The following is a 12205-nucleotide window of genomic DNA, read 5'->3' as shown; positions in this document are numbered from 1 at the left end:
CTTTCCATTTGGCAGCTCAAGGGCCTGCCATTGCTTCCAAGTAGCTGTGCAACCAATTGAGAACTCTCAGAACTCCTATGCAAAGCCAACTTGAATAGGCACAGACATGTCAACACGATAGGTTATAAACCTCAAGTCGTGTGCTAGTGAAGAACTTCAGGTTTTATTCTTGATTAGTTCTTGAGACTTTCAAGACCTTTAAGGCTCCCACTGTCCTCTTGACATATGAGACTTTCTTGTCAGATATTCAAGAGATAGTATGGATTCTAATCAAGACAAACACTTCACACAATTGGCCTTAGTTGGTCTTTATTTTATCCAAAACATCACAACTTACCAATTTCAAATGTACAAGAGTAGAAAACTTTTACTCTTACATTTGACAAGTGTTTTAAACCTTCTTTAAGACATGTCACTCAAGTTACAATCTTAGAGTATAACTCTAAGAATTGTTTTTGGAACGAAGTATAAATCATCTTCTTGATTTAACCACTTCAACAATTCATAGCTCCTCTTCTTAGCTACCAGAATGCACTTAGAGGATGAATTGTGATAAGGTCTCTTAATCATTAAGATGATTATATAACATGATACTAAAGTACTCTCCCATCTTTTCAGATTTGAGAAACTTTTATCTTTCTGCCTAACTTGATTCTTCTTATTCGCTCTGCCATACATTGAAACCTTTTCCAATGTCTCAGAATTACGCTTAAGCTTGTAAGTATAACCATATTTACTGAATTTTAGTAAATAATGACGAATAGTCTCAACGATTATTTGTGGTGGGCTTGATCAGTGCACAAGAATGTGTACTCGATCCTTTACTTGACTCACACATCCATGTGAACAAGTACTTAGTCTTAATTTTTCCAATGCTTGAAAGTTCTTATTCATCATGCTATACAACTTGCATGATTCCAAGTTTCTATCCAACTGAAACTTAGGTGATGAGAATCTTTCCTTATTTGGTAAATTTAGACACTACCACAAATGAAAGAATCAAATTCATATTTCCACTCTTGCTCTTAATGGAATCTTATAAGCAACAAAAGTTTTCACAAATGCCATTGTAAGGATATTTTAAAATATATAAAATCAAAAAAAAAATTTCTTTTATTTTAAAACTTTGCGGAAAAACTATCCTTACAATGCAAAAGCACATGAAAACTTTGTTGTTATCTAATCCTATGCAATATATCATAACTCCTAAGATGTAGCTTAAGAATCCGATCTTCAAACTATGCGATAGAAATCCATCTACGCGATCAGATTCTGCATAATCTTTCTTTAAGTTTCTTCACTTTTTTCTTTGATTCTTAAAACATCAACATGTGACCCAGTCACATCATGTATCAAGAATCTCAGAATAGAAACTTAGTAGAGTTAGATAGTGGACTTTACCTGAAGTAGAGTCAAACTTATTGACTTTAACATCCTTAGGTAAATTTGGCAGCTTCGCAACTAATGCCCCTTTCTTTGGCAATGGACCCTTGATAATGGGACTATCTCAGACTTAGCCTTTCTCTTTACCATTTGGTCAACCGAGTTGACTATGGCCGATCCCTTTCCATTGGGAAGAGAGAGCTTTACTGGATTGATGGGTTTTGAGCATTCTAACACTTCCTAAGTGTACATGCAACCCTAATAACCTTGAATCTATGTTTTCTCTATATGCATGCAAATTTCTTTTCAAGGTTATTTCCTAACTAGCATGGCATGGGGATTACATAGAACATAAAACTAGTAGAAATACATACCTTGTTGTTGCTTGGATTCCTTCAAGACTTTGTGAGCCTAGCACCCCAAATGTTGTGCCTCAAATGCTTCACACAACACCACAAGACTTGGAATAACTTGAGAGAATACTTCTTACACTTGAAAATCGGTTATGCCCTCACTAGAAAAACTAGGTCACGATTTTGCTAGCCATAGGGTTCCTTTTATAGTGTTGTCACAATTAGGGTTTACATATGAATGCCCTTAATTGTCATGACTCTTGATTTCTCATGACCCATGGGTTTGTAACTCCCATGGACTATCCATGGAGCTCCATATGGTTATAACCAAACCTATAAACCATGGATCATTAATCCACCATAAAAGAATTGATGATTGTCATAATCAACCCTATATATTTAATTAGTCTCACTTTGATCACCAAATTAATACTAGATTAATACTTGATCAATACTAAATAAATAATACTATTATTAATATATTAGAACTTATAATATATTAATAATCATAAGTGCCTTATTCTCTCATCTAGTCTATCCAAGTATTGCAATGCCATGCAACCCAAATGGACCATGTCGGGTCGGGTCAAGTACATACCAAATAAAGTTATGGACTTAGACACTATATCCAACAGTCTCCCACTTGGATAAGTCTAATAACTATATTTGCAAATATGACTTCAAAATCCGACTAGCGATCGTAGCTCTTTCAAAGTCTCTCGGAAATGAGATGATGATGATACGCCATTTAAGATAAGTGATCATATAATCCTCTGTTCTCATGACATCAGCCGGACAAACACATGGAACATGGTCTTACTTATTGTCCAGCATTTGTTTCTCGATCTCTGATTTGTTTCGACATAGAACTAAATTGAACACATCAATTAGGTTCTGACCGGTCCCGGTACATAGGTCAAAACCAAATCATCGAGGGGCCCAGATATCGCTTCTATTTCTAGAAGGAACAGATAAACTTCGACTGATATGCTTGTACTAACTACTTGTTGAATTATTCACAAAGGCACGTTTTATGACATCGAGTTACCAATGCGTTTTCGTGCAATCAATGAATAACCAACTCATAGTCAACAACTCATATCTCTAGGTTTGAAGATTTATATGATATTACCGTCTCACGATCACTCGAGATAAATTCCATGAAGTGATGCAAGTGATCGTGGGTTGGATCCAATACTCAGGCCTTATGAGTACTCATGAATGTTGTAGCAACCATTACATTGTCCAAAGCACTTTTAGACAAATCATACAAGCCAAATTCATGACAGTCTTAAATCAATACTTACTTCCAAAGTTTGACTGACTGTGGATGGTTTGAATAATAACATAATTATTCTGGAAGTAAAAGCATGCAAAATTAAAACATAGTAAACAATCAACACAAGATAGTAACACCTTACTCATAAATAAATAACAACTTTTATTTATCATCAAATGTCAATTACATTTTACAAGTTTCAGGAATCTAATTATTGAAACTAATATCATCCTTCAGCCCAATGTGCCTCGCATGCTGTAAATGCTTAACCCTGCTCAGTCCCTTCGTGAGGGGATCTGCCGGGTTCTCATCTGATGATACCCTCTTAGCCACGAGGAGTCCTTCTTCTATTCGATGCCTGATGAAATGGTATTTTCTGTCAATGTGCCTAGATCTCCCGTGATCTCTCGGTTCCTTAGCCAAAGCAACCGCACTTTCGCTGTCACAGAAAATTTCCATTGGCTCCTTTATAGCTAGTACAACTCCAAGGTCTTCGATGAAGTTCTTTAGCCATATCGCCTCCTTAGCTGCTTCACTTGCTGCTATGTACTCTGATTCCCAAGTAGAATCAGCTACTGTCTCCTGCTTGGAACTTTTCCAAGTAATTGCCCCTCCATTTAGGATAAAGACCCAGCCTGACTGAGAGCGGAAATTATCCCTATCAGTCTGGAAGCTAGCATCGCTATATCCTTCCACTCTCAAGTCATCACTGCCTCCGAGGGTAAGGACCCAATCCTTAGTCCTCCGCAGATACTTGAGAATGTTCTTTACCGCTGTCCAGTGTACCTTGCCAAGGTTCCCTTGATATCTACTGACCATGCTCAAAGCAAAGGCCACATCAGGGCGAGTACAAGTCATAGCATACATGATCGAGCCCACAGCGGAAGCATATAGTATATGACTCATCTCAGCTATCTCAGCCTCTGTACTCGGACTCTGAGTCTTACTCAGCTTGGCATTACCCTGGATGGGTAATTCCCCTTTCTTGGATTCTTGCATGTTGAACCTCTTCAGCACCATATCCAAGTAAGTACTTTAACTAAGTCCAATTAGTCTCTTACTCCTATCTCTCAATATCCTTATCCCTAGGATATAGGCAGCTTCCCCAAGGTCCTTCATAGCGAAAGACTTCCCAAGCCAGGACTTAACCTCCTGCAAGGTTGGGACGTCGTTTCCTATGAGAAGTATGTCATCCACATACAACACCAAGAAGCTAACTATGCTCCCACTAGCCCTGACATACACACAAGACTCATCCTCACTCCTAGAAAAGCCAAACTCTTTGACTTTCTCATCAAAGCAAAGATTCCATCTGCGAGATGCTTGTTTCAATCCATAAATGGATTTATGAAGCTTACACACTCTATTAGGGTATCTTGTATCGACAAACCCCTCTGGTTGAGCCATGTAAACATCCTCAGCCAACTTTCCATTAAGGAAAGCGGTTTTGACATCTATTTGCCATATTTCATAATCATGAAATGCAGCTATGGCTAACAATACTCTAATAGACTTAATCTTAACTACTGGTGAGAAGGTCTCATCATAGTCAACTCTCGGAGTTTGAGTAAAGCCCTTCGCAACCAGTCGTGCTTTGTAAGTATGTACCTTCCCATCCATGTCGGTCTTCTTCTTAAAGATCCATTTGCACCCAACTGTCTTACGACCTGGTACATTGTCAACCAAGTTCCAAACTTGATTGACATACATGGACTGAATCTCGCTGTCCATAGCCTCCTTCCATTTAGCAGACTCAGGGCCTGCCATGGCTTCCCTGTAATTATTAGGTTCATCCAAATCTATTAGTGTACTATCACTAATAAATGTATCACCTTCAGTGGTGATGTGATAACCATAATAAAAATCAGGTGTGTTCCTCACCCTAGTGGAACGTCTTGGAGGTACAGACTCATCTATCGGATCAACAGGAGTTTCCTCCTCAGGTTGGTCGATAGCATTTGGGGTTCCTTCACCACTTGACTCTTGAAGCTCTTCAAGGTCAATTTGCCTCCCACTGTCCCCTTGGCTTATGAATTCTCTCTCACGAAAGACTCCTCTTCTTGCTACAAAAACCACATTATCACTGGGTCTGTAGAAGAGGTAACCAAAGGATCTCTGTGGGTAGCCGATGAAAATACACCTCTCACTTCGAGGTTCAAGCTTATCATGAGTCTCACGCCTCACGAAAGCTTCACAACCCCAAATCTTGATGTGGTCCAAATTGGGAACTTTCCCAGTCCACATCTCGTGAGGTGTTTTGGCAACCTTTTTAGTAGGGACTAGATTAAGGATATGGGCGGCAGTCTCTAAGGCATACCCCCAGAAAGAGATTGGTAACGAAGCTCGACTCATCATGGAACCAACCATATCCAACAAGGTTCGATTGCGCCTCTCAGCTACACCATTCAACTGTGGTGTTCTGGGAGGTGTCAATTGTGAGAAAATCCCACATTCCTTAAGATAGTCAAGGAACTCAATGCTAAGATACTCTCCTCCCCGATCGGATCGGAGCATCTTGATGTTCCTGCCCAATTGATTCTCCACTTCCTGCTTAAACTCTTTGAACTTTTCAAAGGTTTCTGACTTATACTTGATTAAGTAAATATATCCATATCTACTGTAATCATCAGTAAAAGTCACATAATAGCGATTAGCATCCCTTGTAGCAACTCTGAAGGGCCCACACACATCCATGTGTACAAGGTCCAACAAACCTTCACCCCTATCACAAGTACCTGTGAAGGGTGACTTTGTCATTTTTCCAAGTAAACAAGACTCGCAACTATCATCTGACTTGAGGTCAAATGATTCCAAGACTGCAGCCTTTTGGAGTTGGCCTATGCGCTTCTTGTTAACATGTCCAAGACGACAATGCCACAAGGATGCTTTATCCAAGCTATCTGAAGAATCAATATACAACACATTATTTCCTAGATTGTCTACAACATTCACGGCTTCATATACACCATCACAAGGTAATGCTTTAAAGTAAAATACATCATTGTAATAAACATTAATAGCACCATTTTTATTATCAAATGAAAATGAAAAACCTTGTTTGTACAAGCCATGAAAAAAAATAATATTTCTCGCCATTTCGGGCGAGTAACAACACTTATTCAAATCTAACATTAACCCATTATTAAGCAATAAAGAATAAACTCCTATCTTGGTAACAGGTGATGCTTTCCTGTTGCCCATGACTAAGTTTATCTTCCCGTGCTCCACTTGCTCACTTCTTCTTAGTGCCTGCAAATCAGTACAAATGTGAATACCACAACCTGTATCAAGCACCCAAGAATTAGCATTAGATGAGTTATCAGACAATATTGTGTAAATACCTGCATTGGTGGGTTTAACCTTCCCATCCTTTACATCTTGCAGATATTTAGGGCAGCTTCGCTTGAAATGTCCCTTATCCTGGCAATAGAAGCACTGTGCTTCCTTTGGGTTTGAAGAAGGAGTAATGGGACCTTTCTTTATCCCACTTGAAGAGGAACCATCAAGAGTCTTACCCTTGGTACCCTTCGAAGTGCTTTTCCTCTTCTTACCCTTTCCCTGCCCAATAGCCAGAACAGGGACTGTTGAAGGAGTAGAAGTAGCAACCGCTTTACCCTTAAGGCCATTTTCAGCTGTCCTTAAGAGTCCTTGAAGTTTGCTAAGTGTGACTTCCTCCTTGTTCATATGATAAGTCATACGAAACTGATCATAACTTGGAGGTAAGGAATGGAGAATGATGTCAATCACCATTTCCTCAGGAAAGTCAATATTTAGCTTCAGCAACCGGTCAACGAACCTTTTCATCTTCTGCAAGTGACCGGTGATGGGTTCACCATCCTTCATCCTTGCGGTTATCATGGAGGAGATGATTTCATACCTCTCCTGACGCGCGCTCTGATGGTACCTTTCCATCAGATCCAGGTGCATCTCATAGGGGTAGAAATCTTCATAGGATTTTTGAAGTTCAGGAGTCATGGTGGCCATCATGATGCATGCTACTTTAGTAGCATCCTTTTCATGTGCAACAAACTCCACAAACTCTTCAGGAGTAGCAGTGGCTTCATTCACAACCTTAAGCTCCCTATCGAGGACATATTATTTGTCCTCATAGCGGGTAATCATTCTGATGTTTCTGATCCACTCATTGAAATTGGATCCATCAAAGATGACCTTACCACACAAGTTCATAAGGGAAAAGGAGCCCGTTGGGTTTGAGCCAGAAACATTGTTGGAAGACATCTGAAAGGAAAGAAAGACAAGTTTCATTAGATTAGGAATCCTTAATAATTCACCCAAATGAAATATTAAGGCTAGGATCCAACAAACTATTTATAGTTGGAAGAGGGATGCCGTAATCCACACTATAAAATATTTGAAGGTAGGTAAATGACGATTTACCAATTTCCACCATCAGAACGAAATATTTTATTATTAGGTTTTATTGGTTTTGAAACTCCTAGATCTTTTGAGATACATTGAACTTTTCAATGGCATGTTTGAATCTCGATTGTGCCCTCTCAAGTTTGTGACTGGGATGCCGAGGATCACAAACAAGGTGTGAATAACCATACAAATTGACTTGGTACCCTCAACAATATTACCTAATCGATGTGCCGGTTAACCACACACGCTCCACCGATCTATAATAAGGTCAAGTTACCCTTTGCCACTCTTACTAGTCCATGTTAGTGTGCCGGTTAACCACACACGCTCCACTAACGACTTGGTAAGGTACAAAGTGTAATTTTATGGGCTAGCACCAATTTCACATTTTCCTAAAATAACTAAGATTGGGAATTTATAATGTATAGTTACTTTATAATTCATTATACTTTTAACGAGTATTTAAAGTCGTATCCTACCCGTTCGGCTAACGACCCTCCACCGATCAAGGAAGCGGTGGGTGAGAGTGGACACCCATTAAGTCACCATTTTATAGGCAACAACCTTATACCCCCCTTATAGACCGGCTTCGTGAATGAAGCCTACTAACGGTAAGAATGACATATTCTTATACATATCTATATAATAAAATTATAATAATAGTATAAGTGTTGATTTTTAAACTTTTTAAAAATCTAAGGTTTAATTTGGAATTAAAGTATTAAAGTGTAAGACTTTTCAAATTCCAAAACTTGAGGGCAAGATTTGAAACTATTCCAAGTCTCTTCAATCTCTTCAATTTGTAACTTATGAGTTTTAATGATTCATAAAAATGAAGACTCTTCATTTTATGAAACCTCTTTAGTTCTTTAATCATAATTAAAAGAAGTGACTTTTGGTTATCCATAACTTGAGGACAAGTTATGGACACCATCATAGCCATTAAGATCATGAATTAAACACACATGGAGGTTACACATAATTCCTATGATCTTCTAAACTCATATGAACACAAATTCATGTCAAGCAATTTCAAGAAAATCATATAAACATATACAATACTTGAAAATTGATAAAAGTCATGTAAAATGGGTTAACATAATCATTATCATTTTGAAAAACAGATTTTACAAGTCCAAAACAGATTGGGATAATGATCTTAATCCATTTTCAGCAACAAAACTCGAAAAAACTGCCCAGCACGCTCCTACTCGTCGAGTGCATTATTCTACTCGTCGAGTAGGATGAATTTGTTCATGGACTCGGCGAGTCCTCCCCATGGACTCGGCAAGTCCAGTCGTCAGAGTGCAGAATTTTCGATTTTTAAGCAGTTTTACATCAAGTATACAGAAAACAATCCTAGGCTCTGATACCACTGATGGGTTTTGAGCATTCTAACACTTCCTAAGTGTACATGCAACCCTAATAACCTTGAATCTATGTTTTCTCTATATACATGCAAATTTCTTTTCAAGGTTATTTCCTAACTAGCATGGCATGGGGATTACATAGAACATAAAACTAGTAGAAATACATACCTTGTTGTTGCTTGGATTCCTTCAAGACTTTGTGAGCCTAGCACCCCAAATGTTGTGCCTCAAATGCTTCACACAACACCACAAGACTTGGAATAACTTGAGAGAATACTTCTTACACTTGAAAATTGGTTATGCCCTCACTAGAAAAACTAGGTCACGATTTTGCTAGCCATAGGGTTCCTTTTATAGTGTTGTCACAATTAGGGTTTACATATGAATGCCCTTAATTGTCATGACTCTTGATTTCTCATGACCCATGGGTTTGTAACTCCCATGGACTATCCATGGAGCTCCATATGGTTATAACCAAACCCATAAACCATGGATCATTAATCCACCATAAAAGAATTGATGATTGTCATAATCAACCCTATATATTTAATTAGTCTCACTTTGATCACCAAATTAATACTGGATTAATACTTGATCAATACTAATTAAATAATACTATTATTAATATATTAGAACTTATAATATATTAATAATCATAAGTGCCTTATTCTCTCATCTAGTCTATCCAAGTATTGCAATGTCATGCAACCCAAATGGACCATGCCGGGTCGGGTCAAGTACATACCAAATAAAGTTATGGACTTAGACACTAGATCCAACATGGATATCCAATGTCATCATTGTCAATGTCCATAAAGTTTTAGGAAGTTGATCTTAGCAAATAGATAAGATCATTAAGGGTCTTGTCATAGTCTGTTTCATAGGAGTCCCAAAGGAACTCACTATGTGACTTAGAAAATAGTTGAGTCACCAACTTTCTCAAGACTTTGACACCCAACTCTCCCGGCTTGTCAATATCTGACTACATCTCCAAGATGTCATCACATATAGACCTTTGCTTGCCAATAGGGCTTGAGTGACCTTAAACTTTTCAGGAACTTGTGGGTTAGGGAGAATAATTGGAGGAGGTGAAAGAAGTATGATTTCCATGGGACATCATCTTCATTTAGGAAAGCTTGTTTCAAGAGATTTGGGAAGATCATCTTTTGGGAGATATTCAAGAGAGTTGATTTAAAGTCCTTAATATAACACCCAATATGAAATATTAAGGCTAGGACCCAACAACCTATTTATAACTGGAAGAGGGATGCCGTAATCCAAGTTATAAAATAGTTGAAGGTAGGTAAATGACGATTTACCAATTTCCACCATGAAAAACGAAATATAATTAAGTTTTAATTGGATTTGAAACTCCTAGATCTTTTGAGATACATTGAACTTTCAATGGCATGTTTGAATCTCGATTGTGCCCTCTCAATTTTGTGACTGGGATGCCGAGTATCACAAACAAGGTGTGAATAACCATGCAAATTGACTTGGTACCCTTAACTTTATCACCTAATCGATGTGTCGGTTAACCACACACGCTCCACCGATCTATAATAGAGTCAAGTTACCCTTTGCCACTCTTACTAGTCCTTATTAGTGTGCCGGTTAACCACACACGCTCCACTAATGACTTGGTAAGGTACAAAGTGTAATTTCATGGGTTAGCACCTTTTCACATTTTCCTAAGTAACTAAGATTGGGAATGTACAAGTGTTTAGTTACTTAGTATTTATCATTAATACTTTTAATGAAGGGAGAATTATAGTCCTTTCCTACCCGTTCGGCTAACGACCCTCCACCAGTCAAGGAAGCGGTGGGTGAGAGTGGACACCCATTAAACTGCCATTTTATAGGCAGTAACCTTATACCCCCCTTATAGACCGGCTTCGTGAATGAGGCCTACTAACGGTAAGATTGACTTTATCTTATACATATCTATGTAATTAAAATTATAATAATAGTATAAGGGTTTGAATTTTAACTTTTAAAATTCTAAGGGCTAACTTGGAATTAAAGTATTCATAAGAGAAAACTTTTCAAATTCCAAAACTTGAGGGCAAGTTTTGAAACTATTCAAAACTAATTAATTCCATAACTTATGTGTTTAAATTAGTTTTAATTAAAAAACTCTTCAAGTTCCATAACTTGAGGACAAGTTATGGAAGACTTTAAACTAATAAAAGAATGTAACTTTTCTTTATTTTGTAACTTATGGAATTAATTAAGGTTACACATTTTATTACTTAATGAAGTGACTCTTGAACCTCCATAACTTGAGGACAAGACTCTTCATTTTTGTAACCATTACCAACTTTTATGAGTTTTATGAAACTTAAATGTGACTTTTCATATAACTTGAGGACAAGTTACAAAAACACATTTTAGAATCAACTCTTAGATTAAAATGGATTGAAAACACATAATCAATTAACTTTTCTATTAATCTAAGCAACTCATAAGAACAAGATAATTTAATCAAACTTTTTCATGTAATTAGCCTAATCACTAAACTAATACAAAACATGAATCTATTGACAATTATCTTTGAAATTGGATTAGTATGAACATTACCACATCAAAAACATGATTATAGGTTCAAAAACAGCTTATGGTAATGTTCCTAGTCCATTTCTAGCCAAAAAACTCGAAGATATGCTGTCAGGGGCTCCTACTCGTCGAGTGTATCAACCTACTCGTCGAGTAGGATGATTTTCTTCATGGACTCGGCGAGTTCATCAGTGGACTCGGCGAGTCCAGTGCCCAGAATGCCAGAAATTCGACTTTTTCAGCATTTTTCAGCAATTTGCATCAAGTATAATTGAAAACAAGCCTAGGCTCTGATACCACTGATGGGTTTTGAGCATTCTAACACTCCTAAGTGTACATCCAACCCTAAATACCTTGGATCTATGTTTTCTCTATTATACATGCAAATATGATTATCCAAGGTATTATCCTAACTAGCATACCAAAACATTGATACTTGGATACTAAAATAGATAGAATACATACCTTGTTGTTGTTGCTTGACTCCATGAAGCTTGAGAGCCTAGTGCCCCAAGTGTGACACCTCAAATGGTTCACACAACATCATGAACTCTTGGAATAACCATGAGAAGAAGACATACATGTTCAAATCGGCTAGCCCTCAAAATATGTATCACTAGTGCCAATTTCTTGAACTAAAGGGGTTCTTATATAGTGTGGTTATTAGGGTTACACCATGTAACTCATGACTTTACCCATTCCTTATGCTCCATGGGTTTTAACCTCCATGGAGTATCCATGGATCACCACATGGGTTAAACCCAACATAAAGGAATCTTGGATCATAAGCCCACATATATAAGAATGAATGATTTACAAAATCAATCCCCATATATTTAATTAGTCTCTTTTTGATCACTAAATTAAGTCCAAATTAATTC

This window comes from Lactuca virosa, chromosome 8, assembly GCF_052849685.1.
Source record: "Lactuca virosa cultivar CGN04683 chromosome 8, Lactuca_virosa_CGN04683_v6, whole genome shotgun sequence".
NCBI classification, from domain to species: Eukaryota; Viridiplantae; Streptophyta; class Magnoliopsida; order Asterales; family Asteraceae; genus Lactuca; species Lactuca virosa.
The sequence above is the reverse complement of the archived record's forward strand: the minus strand, read 5'-3'. Positions refer to the sequence as shown.